General features: G+C 43.4%; 1 long non-coding RNA gene across 1 annotated transcript in view; it reads right to left on the bottom strand.

The window, feature by feature from the left end:
* LOC143269041 (uncharacterized) overlaps window positions 1-12,010 on the bottom strand; it is a 42,455-nt gene that overhangs the window by 23,088 nt on the left and 7,357 nt on the right. Inside the window, exon 2 of the long non-coding RNA XR_013045345.1 lies at window positions 1,021-1,113. This is a non-coding gene — a long non-coding RNA (uncharacterized LOC143269041). The remainder of the gene's footprint in view (window positions 1-1,020; window positions 1,114-12,010) is intronic.

Genomic DNA, 12,010 nt, shown 5'->3' with positions numbered 1-12,010 from the left:
AAAGAATATGCATAAAATCAACTGTAAAAACATTTTTTTGCTTTTTCTAGTCAAATTCCAAACCATAGATGTATAAGGAATCTTTAAAGATAATTCCTCTTAATTTTGACTCTACCTAAGTTAAAAATATAAAAACTGTTACTAATATATATAAATGTAAAAAAAAAAAAAACTATTCTGTCAAGATGATTAACAAGAAAGGCCAACTTGGCAAATTAGTCTTCAGGCCTAATTTAGTCGTCCATAATCTCAGTGTTGAAAATTGACAAGATTTTTGGATTTTCCCCAAATCATAAATTACAGATACAAAGTATTTCTTTGCTGTATACTATGGACACATCTTCCTGAATTCTCCTAGGGTTTTTCCACTTCGTGTTTGGGGACCGTGATTGACAGCAGCTATCTGCAAACAAGGAAAACTGAAGCTTGGAAAAGGAGAGCCTGAATTTATCACACTGGAAATCAACACTGAGAAAACTCAATTATTAGCCGGGTGGTGGTGGCGCACACCTTTAATCCCAGCACTAGGGAGGCAGCAGCAGGCAGATCTCTGTGAATTTGAGGCCAGCCTGGGCTACAGTGTGAGTTCCAGGAAAGGCACAAAACTACACAGAGAATCCCTGTCTTGAAAAAAAACAAACAAACAAAAAAAAAGAAAACTCAAGTATTTACTCATTTTAAAGTGACAGTAGGAGCTGGAGAGATGGCTCTGTAGTTAAGAACCATTGCTGCTCTTGCAGAGGACCAGCGTTCAGTTCCCAGCACCCAGAAGGAACAGCTCACAACCTCCTGTAGCTCCGGGTCCATGGGATCTTCCGCTTTCTTTTGGTCACCGTGGGCATACACACACATAGCAAGCATTCACACAGACACATAAATTAAAAATATTTTTCTGAAAAAAAAATGACACATTGCATGTTATATCAATAACTTTATAAAAAATATCATTCTGAACCAAAAATGCAGCATGAAGAGTGATTATCATTTGCAACTGACACATCTTTTTAGTGTACAGCTTACCAGGAAGTAGATGGATTCTCACAGCCGCTCTGTGTACTCCATCTGTCGTAAAGTCTTGTTCCAGTAGAAGCATATGAAGAAAATTCAGCTCCTCTGTGAATAAATAGTTTCTTAAAATAAGTATGCTTTTTAAAAGTGCTATCCCCAGGCTCAACAAGTAGCAGTTGTTTTTTTAAAGAAATGTTAATTTCAGCACAGAATCTGCAAACTTACCAGCAGAGTTTTGAAACTCTGCTATCTACCGGAAATCCACTGATCTGTCTTGGCTTCGAAAGTATCCTAGCCATGCATGACTTCATAACCTTCAGAAAACATTGGTTCGTCAAGCTACATACACTTTCCAATTTTTAATATATTTTACTAAATGTCCCATTAACTTTTCCTAGGGAGAGGTGAATAAATGGCTATTCACCATAGATAAGGTCCCAGTGACTGAATAAATAAACAACCCCATCCAAGTCCAGCTTGGAGAACTAATGGGCTTAAGAGAGGTTATTTATAGGATTAGAGGAGCGTCTACAGCAGTGGTTCTCAACCTGTGGGTCGTGACCCATTTAGGGTTGCATATCAGATATTTATATATTACAATTCATAATGGTCATGAAATTACAGTTACGCAGTAGCAATGAAAATAATTTTATAGTTGTGGGGTCACCACAACGTGAGGAATTGTATTGAAGGTCTGCAGCATTAGGAAGGTTGAGAACCTTCTATGTCCTACAGCGTAGGTGAGTATACACTAAAGCTTTCTTTGTCTTTGTCTTTGTCTCTCAGCAATGGTTAATGGTCTCTACACCCTCCAGGAGGTGTGACTCCCCTGTGTCTCATGTCATCACCTGAGGCCTATGAGCTGCTCGTATACTCCTCATGAGCTGCCTCAGGGTTCTTCCTAGTGGGCCCAATCATGTGAGAATCTCATCTCAGCAGTCGTTGATGCTCTGGTTCCAACACTGAAATATCTGCATCATGTCTAGGAAATGGCATGTCACGCTGTGTGATCGTTCAAAGACCACTCTTAAGGTCACCAGGAATCCCCATCAGGATGGCGGGGTCACTCTCGTGGGCTAAGTTTTTTGGTGCTTTTAAAGAGCTTTTAAAAGAGAGAGTGTGTGTGCATAATACATGTGTGTGTGTGTGTTTGAGTTTTCTGTATGTCTAATATTCTCCCAAGTTCAAGTTTTATCTTTGTCCACCAGTACCATCTGACCTCATAGTGAAGGTGATGAGCTCACTTTTCTCCCATGAGAAATTGTGAATGGAATATCTAAGTCTCAATAACTAAAGTCTCTTCCAGCACTTCATTTGACACAAAATTGAACTGTCAAGGATTTTCCTCATGAAAACAAGCACGCTTCAGGGGTTATCGGAAATCTTGGGCATAGTAGTGTGGTCGTGTAATTCCCAAGCAGTCACACAGAACAGTAATTGAACATATACTCAAAAGTGGAGAGTTAATAAGTTATTTTTAAATTACATTATTTTATTGTGTGTGTAGAAGCATGCACATGGAGCACACGTGCACATGTGCACGTGGAGGTCAAAGGACAACTTGTAGAGTCTGTTCTCCTTCTAGCGAATGTGTCCTGGGGATTGAAATCAGGACATCGTGCTTGGCAGCAAGCACGCCTGTGCACTGAGCCATTTCACTGGCCCCGTGAATTCATTTTCACTAACAAAGGTTTTCCACTTTTCTTCCTTGTGTGCATGTGTACATGCAGGCAGGTGCTCGTGAGTGTGCAAGTATGTGACTGGAGGCCAGAGGACAACCTCAGGCATCTTTTTTTTAGGTGCAGCTCACCTTGATTTTGAGACAAGGTCTCCTGCTGACCTGGAGCTCACCAAGTACATGAGGCTGGCTGACCATCAAGCCTCAGGCAGCAGCTTGCCTCCTCTGCCTCATCAGTGCTGGGGCCACAGGTCTGTCCACGTCCACCCTTATTCACATGGGTTTTAGGAATCAAATTCTCCCCAGATGTCCCTCACAACCTTTTTTGAACGCAGCTCCTAATTGCTGCGTGCTCTGCCTGAGGCTGGTGGTAGAAAGAGGGGAAGGTAGAGATGGGGTTATTTGCGTGGGAAGTTCCCATTGCTCTGGTGGCAACATATAGCTCAACGATGCTGTTTGGACACTGACTATCCCTTCTATGGAGAGGTATGACAGGGGCACTTGTAATAGGATACACTAATATTCTTCATATGGACAAGGATTCACCTAACCCATGTATCTAGACCAAACCTGACAAACATAAGAAAGGTCAATAATAACAGAACACACAGAGACTCTCTTTAGAAAAAAAAAGAAAGATTCTTTAGAATTAGTTTATGGCTTATTTTTAATCCCCTCTTTACCTCAGCAAGATGATCTTTGTGGCAGAGAACATATCCTTAGCAGCAAAATGCCATCTCCCAGGCTAATTTTTATGGCTTTTTTTCCCTTTACATTCTGGTTGTTTTATTTTGTTTGATATTTGATCTCTCTATGTAGCCCAGGCTGGCCTCCAACTCAACATCTTCCTGTTTCAGCTTCTTGAGTACAAGGATTATTATAGTCATATGCCACTATGCCAGGCTCCCCCCACCCCTTCAGCACCAAGGATTAAACTTATGAACTTACCCATGCTAGGGACATGCTCTACCCCAAGGCACACCCACAGCCCTGTTGGTATTTGCTACTGAAGCTGGTCTCTTTCTTCATGATGAGTGGTCCTTACATTCAGCCTTCTCTTGCCTTTGCGGTGGTCTCTTTCCTTTGGCTCCCTCTTCTATGCCTCACTGAAGACCCATGGTGATTTTGTGGGCTTCACATACTTCCTTGGGAGCTAATTCCTATGACCCCAGCCAGCGGCTTTCACTTGGTCTCTTGAAGCATGAATTTTAAAAGTTTTTATTAATTAAAAACAAACCCGGAGCCAGATATTGGGGTGAATGCTGGAAGATCAGAGAAGCAGAACAAGCCACAGCCACCTCACCTTGCCAATTCCTCAGCTGATCCTATTTTTTCAGACTGGAAGCCTCTGTGTCCTCCTCTGAATGGGTCTCAGCTGAACTGCTGCTCAAAGCCTAAAAGCTTAACCTACCTAGTTCCTGGTCTTCACGCCTTATATACCTTTTTGCTTTCTACCATCATTCCCTGGGATTAAAGGCTCACTTTCTGGGATTAAAGCCGTGAGTCACCATGCCTGGCTGTTTCCAGTTTGACTTTAAACTTACCTCTGTAAGTTTACCAGATGGATCTCTGCCTCCCAAGTGATAGGATTAAAGGCATGTGCTACCACTGCCTAACCTCTATGTTTAATATTGTGGCTGCTCTGTTCTCTGACCCCAGATAAGTTTATTAGAATGCACAATATTTTGGGGGACACAGTATCCCCACAGTCTCTCCCATGAGTCATTGCTCCTTTAGTCACTCCAGGGAAGTCTTTGGAAGGTGCATGCTGGAGAGCTTGCGGCTCTCTGCAGAATGTGCCTCAGACAGATCAAGTGTATTCAGCTTCCAGTGTAAAAAGTTCCCTGCTGTACTGATGCTCACATCCAGCCATCCCTCAGCCTTTTCTCCCCATATAATCAACTTTTAAAGTATCTTTAGTGTTAACACAGTAAATCCCCAAGAGTGTGTCTGTCCATCAACACAGAGTCTGCACACAATATGAGCTCCTCAACTTGATTGTTTTTAGGTACAAGTAAGTGTTGTGAGAATTTTCTCCCTAGGAGGAGTTTACCCCTTCCTCATAACTGATGCTTGTTTCCACCACAGTTCACCCTAGAGAAACTGAGTTAATTAGGCTTCCTTAAAGATCTTGCCCGATCCTTAAGTGGATGTGAGGGTGTGGTAGTTTGAATGTAGTTGGCCCTCATAATCTCATAGGAAGTGGCACTATTAGGAGATGTGACTTTGTTGGAGTGAGGATGGTCTTGTTGGAGGAAGTGTGTCACTGCGGTCTTTGACGTTTCCTATGCTCAGGATACCACCCAGTGTCTCAGTCGACTTCCTGTTGCCTGCAAGATGTAGGACTCTCAGCTACTTCTCCAGCACCATATCTACCTGAATGCCACCATGCTCCCCACTATGATGATAATGGACTGAACCTCTGAAACTCTAAGCAAGCCCCCTCAATGAAATGTTTTCCTTATAAGAGCTGCTGTGATCATGATGTCTTTTCACAGCAATAGAAACCCTAACTAGGACAGTGGGTGGTCCTGAGGCAGGAACACAGGAAGGGCTGTACCCCGATGGATGATGGCTGCCCCCAACAGCTGCATAGATGAAGTCTTCTCCCTCATCACCCCCAGCCCATGTACTCTAGCACCTTCCCCAGACCACGAAACCAAGTCCAATAAGGGAAAAAATGCATACAAAGGGCAAGGGGAAGTGACTGTAATATCTTGCAAGGGTCCAATGACCCTTCCCACCCTCTCATTGTCCGAGGGAATGTCAACAATCTGCCTGATCACAATGGACCCGCTCAAGTAGGCACCACGGATCTCATGAAGATGGTAGAGCCTTGTCTGGGGAGGACAATACCTTACAGCAAGTTGCTAGAAAATCTCCTTTAAAAGTCTACACTGTCGTCTTTGTGTGATGGGGAAATCCCAACAGCATGACTGTCTAAACAAGACCTGCCTGACACCATCAAGTTGACATGCCAGTGCGAATGGGGAAAATCTCACAAGGGTCCCCCCCCACACCCACCCACTAGATGAAGAGCTACAGTCAATTAATTGCTGCTAAGAAAGGGAGAATTAGACCTCTCCAAGGACAAGTCCCCAAGCGGTAGACAAGTCTCCAAATAGTCATCTTTAAACACATACAATTAGACTTAGCAGGTTGTATATATGTGTGTGTGTGTGTATACACATCCATATTTATACAATAATAATGACAATGATGATGAGGAGGAGGAGGTCATGAATTTGAGAGGGAGCAGGAGGAGATGAAGAGAGGAGAGGGAGGGGTCCTCAGACTTGGTTGCAAGCACCTTTACCCAGAGAGCCAACTCACCAGCCCCAGTCACATTTTTTCTATCACAGGGATTTTTTTTTCTGTTTAGAAGTCTCCTGGGATGTAGCAGCATTCCTCTTTGAGTCTGGGGAACAGATCAAGGAAATAACACATTTTATTAAGGAAGAGGAGGGCCAGAAAGACACGAGAGAAGTGTAGTTCTTCCGACCTCCTATCTTAGCGCTACACAATCCATATGTGCTGTAGGCCAGGCAAGAACACTCGTCCTGACTGGAACATTCTAGAGGTGGGTCAGCGAGAGGCTGAGAAACCACCAGGCACCGTGAAGAAGCTCAGAAGGCAGCAGGAGAGGTGTCCAGGTTCTCTAGGCCATTCTTCAGAAATGCCTCGACTTTGCAATGGTTTGCGTGCTCTGAAAAGCAAAGCTGGGGCCACCAGGGTATGTCCTGGGTGGCCACGCTGGCCTTTCCATCCAGTTCTTCACTGGGTCCCCACTTCAGTGGCCAACCTCCCGTTCACCTTGGCTCTCTGCAAAGACGTGAAACTTGCCTCCTGTCTCTCTGGTCTGCTCAGCTTCTTGGCTTGCACAATTTCCGTGTTAAACGTGGGCTCCACCGTCCCTAGTGGCCCTACAGGGGTAGGTATAGGAGAAGGAAACGGGCCTGCCTCAGAAAGGCCCATTTAACACCATCTGGTTAAAATCACAGGCATGAATGAGCCCAAGGCAGACCTGGTGGCTCCAGCTCTCACTGTTCAAATATTTTCCCATTTTCCCCCAGAATTATAAAAGTCACAGAGAAGAGAAATAAAGGGGGTGAGATCCTAGACCTTGTATGACTTCGATTATGTAATATCAGCCCAATTATTTTTTGACAAAAATCCCTGTTTTCTAACTGTCCATCCAGGACCTCGGCAGAGGGTAGCAAGCACTGATAACATTAGGTTAAAAAAAAAAAAAAGCTGAGGCTGTGCATTGTGGTCAGTTTCCTTTGACTTTGGACAACTAGAGAAGGAAGCATCCAGCGAGCTTGCTCAGGAACTCCCGGCATGCACTGGTACTGCTTATCTAAGCAGCCGCGCCAGCAGAAGCGGAAGCCCTCCGCAGCTCCACCAGAATAGAAAGCGTGAGTGCATGGGATGCTCAAGCGGATCTGAGAAACTCTCAACCACACCGTGGGGACAGCGGGGACAGCGCTGTGGGTCGGTCACTTGAGGGACACATGCCTAGGTCACTCCCTATTTAAACGGGACCGTGAGGAGGATGGGGGCAGCAAATAAGAATTCCATTGCTTTGCTTCGTGTTTTGAGGCAGCCCAGGTTGCCCTTTCATTAATAATCCTTCTGCCTCTCTGCTCAAGTGCCAGTATTAGATATAGGTGTGTGCCATCATGCCGAAGAATCTAATTTAATTTTTAGCTTCTGGAGCTTTAAAATTGTCACTCCTATGAGGTGGCTTTGTGGGGAAAGTTTCCTGCCACCAAGCCTGACAACTTGAGTTCATTCCCTAGAATCCATATTCTGGAAAGAGAGAGCCAACTCCTACAAATTGTCACCTGACCTCCACACAGGGGCTGTATGCATGTGCATGCTTGCACATAGATGTAGCGCAAATCCTAATGGGTCTTAATAATAAAAACCTGGAGCTAGATATCAAGGTAAATGCTGAATGATCAGAGAGAGACAAAGGAGCAAGCCACAGCCATCATCTCTTACCTCGCCAGCTCCTCAGCCTCAAAGACACTGAGTTCCTGTTTCCTCCCACCTTATATTTCTTTCTCTGTCCAGCCATATCACTTCCTGTCTCCACCTCCCTAGTGCTGGGATTAAAGGCATGAGATCCTAAGTGCTGAGATCAAAGGTGTGTACCACCACTGCCTGGCTCTATTTTCTCTTTTAGAGTGGATCAGTCTTGTGTAGCCCAGGGTGGCCTTGAACTCACAGAGATCCATCTGCCTCTGCCTCCTGAGTGCTGGGATTAAAGGTGTGTGCCACCACTGCCTGGCTTAACTCTACACTCTGATCTTCAGGCAAGCTTTATCTGTTAGAACACAAACAAAATATCACCATACACAGACACATGCATACAGACACACATACACAGACACACTCACACACATACATACAGACACACACTCACACACAGACATATAGATACACACACACACACACACACACACACACACACACACACACACACACCATAAATAAATATAAAAAAGCCAAGCATAGTGATATTTGCCTTTAATCCCACCATTTCAGAGCCAGAGACAGAAGGATCTCTGAGAGTTCAAGACCAGTCTGGTCTATGTAGCCAGTTCCCAGATAGCCAGGACTGCATAGAAAGACCCTGTCTCAAAAATATCAAACACATAAAGTGAAAAAACAAACAGGAATTTTTTAAAAAATTGTTCCTCCAAAAGCTGAATATGTCAGGTAAACCATTTACCCGGAGTATTCTGAATTTCGTGTCTGTGAGAAGAACATTGGTTTGAATTACAGTCTGATAAGTGACCACCAACTCAGCCACAGTACCTGGCTTGCATAGAAGTTTTATATTCAGGACTATCTCTAAATTATTTTAATCTGGGCCACACCTGATAGCAAGACATGGAAGAAGGAAGCTTTTGCTCTTTGCCTGCTTGCCCTCACTCTTGGTAGCAAATACATTCCTTCACTAGTATTAGAGACTGCCTCTTGGGGAACGTAGACTGAAGACCAGATCCAACCTCATGGATTACCCATAGCATCAGTAATGCTCCTGGAATGGATCAGTCATGTCCTTTATATATTCCCCTCATTTCCACACGGTCTCCTGTATCCTTAAAACATCAGCGTGCAAGACATTGGTTGCCTTTGTGTGGTCCCTTCCTAAGTTTTCAAGCAAATATAACCAATTTAGAGACCCTTCACTTAGTGATGGTTCCTCAGCTCGGAGTCCTCTATCACCAGTGATGGGTGTTTCATTCAAACAGCCCCTTCAGGAGAAAGCAGGGAAACACTCTGTTCAGTTCCTGCAGACGAGGACACTTCTACTTTCTTTTCATCCAAGGTGAAGATTTCATATAAAAGGCAGCATTTATCCTTTCGTTTAGGTTTTTGTATGCTTCTTTTCTTTCCTAAACTTGCAACTGACTATGCCAAATAATCGAGGTGTGGAATTGGCAATTTAAATATCTATATTCTACCTTCCTAGATCTGCTTCTGTATGTGGGGGTTTGAAATGAGTGCACAGTCTAGGATTATAGCTTTCCTTTTCATAGACAATGGAATTGGGCTCATGGTAAGATTCCACCATGACGCACGCAGCATGACCATGGCCACACGGTGCAGAATGGGATGGTACAGCTCCTAACATCATCTTCCGGTACTGCAGAATGGACGTCACACTGCAGTGTGGCTCAGTGAGCAGTAGGAAGAAAGAGTGTTATATTGCTCGTTTGGATGAGTACGTGAACCTTTCTGGTACTGACGCAGAAGAGAGTTGCTCTAAAGCAAAGTCAAGAAAATACTTGGGTGAGGTAGGTCCTGCTAAAAGGAGATGATAATACTCTGCTAGGAAGTATCCCAATTAGAAATGATCAAGAAAGGTTGGGGATTTAGCTCAGTGGTAGAGCGCTTGCCTAGCAAGCACAAGGCCCTGGGTTTGAGCCTCAGCTCAAAAAAAAAAAAAAAAAAAAAAAAGAAAGAAAGAAAAGAAATGATCAAGAAAATGAGAATTAAAACGGTCACTTATCAGACTGTAATTCAAACCAATGTTCTCACAGACATGAAATTCAGAATACTCCAGGGTAAATGGTTTACCTGACATATTCAGCTTTTGGAGGAACAATTTTTTAAAAATTCCTGTTTTTTGTTTGTTTTTCTTTTTTCCTCTTTTGGTGTCGTCTGTTGGAAATAAAGCTCTGAAGTATTAATTTGTATCCTTTTGATAACATAGGATTACTACCCGGTGATGGTAAATGCAGTGAGATTGCTTTGTTAAAAATAAACGGCCTTGTAGGAAACCTGTGAGGTCAAGCGGTCCATTTCTACCAATGCAGAGGGTGGACTAAGTCTCCATGACTTGTTTCCTGTAAGGTTTTTAAGTACAGATGTACTTAAAGAAAGTACAGATGCAGATCGGAGACATTGAAGCTTAAGTCTGCTGTGTTGGATTAGCTGGTAAAAGCTGCTTTCCAAACTGGAAGACCTTGAGAAGATATATGTGTTATCTCTAATACCTTCAGAGTCATTCTTTCCACCAAAAGAACAAAACATTTAAGTAAAAATGCACACTTCCTGAGGGAGATCAATGTTCTCCTTCCCTAAGAGGCAAACAAAACCAGGCCAGCAGCTAGAATGAACCTGGAGAGAAAGATGTTTTGAGATGGTAATAGGTAATCTAAGAGCCCAAGGAAAAGAAGTGTTTATCTCTGTAGAACTCAGTTTATAGACTTAGTGTCAGATAACATGGAGCATGAGGACAATTAAGACAGAGAAGTCATCTTGACCCTGGGCACACCTGGTCTGGTCACACAGTGTATTTTGCAAAGATAGATTTTGAAAAAAAAAAAAAAAAAAAAAAAAAAAAAAGCAGGAGGGTGCTAGGAAGACCAGAAGTCCTGGGCTGAGCTGTAATGTTTATGAAGACTGAGTTTCACAAGGGGAGAAGTCAGGACAGGGTCCTGATGGCAAAGTTTAATAAATGGGTCATTTACAATAGTGTGAGCAGAGCGTAAGAGAAGCTGGACGACACTGTGGTTCTTTGATGGCAGCAGCAGTGCAGAGCCATGTCTATAGGTAGCCTTAAAGATGGGAGGAAAGAGAAAGAAGTGGGGGGGGGAGGAGACAAGGGGATCTCTTGGGATCTGTGGCTTTTGGAAGAGTGATATAGCCAACCTGAGGGGACCCACCAAGAGGAAGTTGTAAGTTGACCAAGCTTGCATACCTCCAGCCTTCAAAGTCATGTTTGAAACGGTCACAGGACAAACCTTCCTGGAAATCAGAGAGACTATTGATGAAACCCAGAAATAATTGATGTGCCGAGACAGAGAGACGGGTCAGAAAGGGAAAGACAGACAGAGAAGAACAAACAGGGAACATACAGCGTAAGACGGGCTTTCCAAACAGGTGTGCGCACTAGCTGGGAATAATTAGCGTGCAGATGAGAGGTAAAACCGTGGAAACAGATGGAGTCACAGGAGAGAAGATTCAAGAAAAGTCACTGAGCTACTAAGAACACTGATAGTAGAGTAAGGTGGCTGGGGAACAGGGTGTCAAGTCACAAAGCAGACAGAAAAGTGAAAGCCAAAGACCTGAGAGAAACGTGATATTATGGCGTCATTGGGCAGAATCAGGAGGCCATTTTTAAGCAAGATAGCTATACAGTATGGTCGTCCTCCAAAACTTTAAGCTGGGCGGTGGTGGTGCACAGCTTTAATCCTAGCACTTGAGAGGCAGAGGTAGGTGGATCTCTGAGTTCAAAGCCAACCTGATCTACAGAGCGAGTTCCAGGAAAGCCAAGGATACAGAGAAACCCTGTCTTGGAAAACAAAAACAAGCAGACAAACAACAACAACAACAAAAAAGTTTAAAAATAGAATTACTATCCAGCTAAGCAAGGGACTGAAGGCAATGTCTTCAAGAGATGTGAGTATACTCATGTCCACATAGGCATTATTCATGATAAGAAAAATGAAGAAGCAACTACCTAATGTCCATCAATGGATGGTGGCTAAACATAATAAATTCATAAAATTTAATATACACACAATCTCATTCACATACACACACCCATTAGAATACTATTCACCCTTAGAAAGGGAGAAGACTGTGAACTTTGTTACACCCTCAGTGAAACTTGAGATGAGTTAAGTGAAATAAGCCAACCGCAGAAAGGTAAGAACTGCATGATTTCACTCATGTGAGATACCTAACCAAATAACCCTTATGAAAACCAGCGCACAAATGGTGGTCGTTAGGGGCTGGAGGAAGAGTAAAAAGGAATTTGGTGGGTCTGTAAATTCTGTGCTGCAAGAAGAAAAGAACTTG

This window comes from Peromyscus maniculatus, chromosome 17, assembly GCF_049852395.1.
Source record: "Peromyscus maniculatus bairdii isolate BWxNUB_F1_BW_parent chromosome 17, HU_Pman_BW_mat_3.1, whole genome shotgun sequence".
In the NCBI taxonomy this organism is placed as follows: domain Eukaryota; kingdom Metazoa; phylum Chordata; class Mammalia; order Rodentia; family Cricetidae; genus Peromyscus; species Peromyscus maniculatus.
The sequence above is the reverse complement of the archived record's forward strand: the minus strand, read 5'-3'. Positions and strand labels throughout refer to the sequence as shown.